At 46.7% G+C, this 1,803-nt stretch overlaps 1 non-coding gene across 1 annotated transcript; it reads left to right on the forward strand.

Moving 5' to 3' along the window:
* Positions 1-1,424: 1,424 nt before the first annotated feature.
* Positions 1,425-1,499, forward strand: Trnas-cga (transfer RNA serine (anticodon CGA)). Its single transcript has one exon. It is a non-coding gene; the product is annotated as a tRNA-Ser (tRNA).
* Positions 1,500-1,803: the final 304 nt, after the last annotated feature.

Below are 1,803 nucleotides of genomic sequence, written 5' to 3' on the forward strand. Positions count from 1 at the left end.
TAAGTAGTTTCCAGAGAAAACGTTTAATATTGTTCCGCAAGATGTCTTGTCATGCCTACCACATGCGAAACTGTAATTGTCCCAATCTAGTGTTGTATGTGAGATCTTTTGGAAAACAGAAAAAATATTTTCCTGGAAGTAAGTCGGTGATACACAGCGCAGCCTCTCCTTCCTTTTGTCCCCACGTTGTGGTTGTGAATCACGGGAGAATGTAGTGAGGAAAGATCCTTTCAGTAAAACTTGGGAGACAAGCTTATAAATTATTCGGTCCAGTTGCAAAAATGACCCCAATATGTTGTAGGTGACAGCATAAAACTGCGTTAAATTCATGAAACACCGTTCCAGCCTCGACGCCGTTATCTAGAGCCCTCTGAATCAGCGTAGTTTCACACGATCGCTGCTTTCAAAATCCAATGATTTTCGAGCTCCATACAGGTCATAATACGAGAGTAAAAACATGTTATATAACTTTACAACCGATTTACGTCAGCCATATAAATCTATTAATATGTTTATAAGTCGGAAGACGTTCCTTGAAAACGGTAATGACCTTAGCCTGTTTCCAATCCCTCGGAAAGCGTCGTTGCTCCGGCAAGCTACAATAAAAGGCTGCTATAAGGAAGAAAGTTCTTTCACATTCTCTAGGTACACTAATAAGGAGTTAAATTAGAGACAGCTGCTGTGTAGAATGGAGAGCTCTTCTGATGCCATCGCTGGTTGAGTAGTTCGACGCGTCATGTGACTGGAATGTCTTCAGACTTTATGCTGACCGTAGCCGTGACAGTTGAGCGCAGAATAGCAAGGTTAGCAATATCATCACATTTGATTGCGCCCGGACTGTGACCGAAGCTCTGCTGAGACTTACGTATTTCTAATTCCAGACGTGATGTACGGAAATACTAATATATCAAGTTCCTATCTTCCAGAATGAGATTTTCACTCTGCAGCGGAGTGTGCGCTGATATGAAACTTCCTGGCAGATTAAAACTGTGTGCCCGACCGAGACTCGAACTCGGGACCTTTGCCTTTCGCGGGCAAGTGCTCTACCAACTGAGCTACCGAAGCACGACTCACGCCCGGTACTCACAGCTTTACTTCTGCCAGTACCTCGTCTCCTACCTTCCAAACTTTACAGAAGCTCTCCTGCGAACCTTGCAGAACTAGCACTCCTGAAAGAAAGGATATTGCGGAGACATGGCTTAGCCACAGCCTGGGGGATGTTTCCAGAATGAGATTTTCACTCTGCAGGGTGAAAATCTCATTCTGGAAACATCCCCCAGGCCGTGGCTAAGCCATGTCTCCGCAATATCCTTTCTTTCAGGAGTGCTAGTTCTGTAAGGTTCGCAGGAGAGCTTCTGTAAAGTTTGGAAGGTAGGAGACGAGGTACTGGCAGAAGTAAAGCTGTGAGTACCGGGCGTGAGTCGTGCTTCGGTAGCTCAGTTGGTAGAGCACTTGCCCGCGAAAGGCAAAGGTCCCGAGTTCGAGTCTCGGTCGGGCATACAGTTTTAATCTGCCAGGAAGTTTCATATCAGCGCACACTCCGCTGCAGAGTGAAAATCTCATTCTGGAAACATCCCCCAGGCTGTGGCTAAGTCATGTCTCCGCAATATCCTTTCTTTCGGGAGTGCTAGTTCTGCAAGGTTCGCAGGAGAGCTTCTGTAAAGTTTGGAAGGTAGGAGACGAGGTACTGGCAGAAGTAAAGCTGTGAGTACCGGGCGTGAGTCGTGCTTCGGTAGCTCAGTTGGTAGAGCACTTGCCCGCGAAAGGCAAAGGTCCCGAGTTCGAGTCTCGGTCGGGCACACA

The sequence above is a fragment of the Schistocerca nitens genome, chromosome 3 (assembly GCF_023898315.1).
Source record: "Schistocerca nitens isolate TAMUIC-IGC-003100 chromosome 3, iqSchNite1.1, whole genome shotgun sequence".
Lineage (NCBI taxonomy): Eukaryota > Metazoa > Arthropoda > Insecta > Orthoptera > Acrididae > Schistocerca > Schistocerca nitens.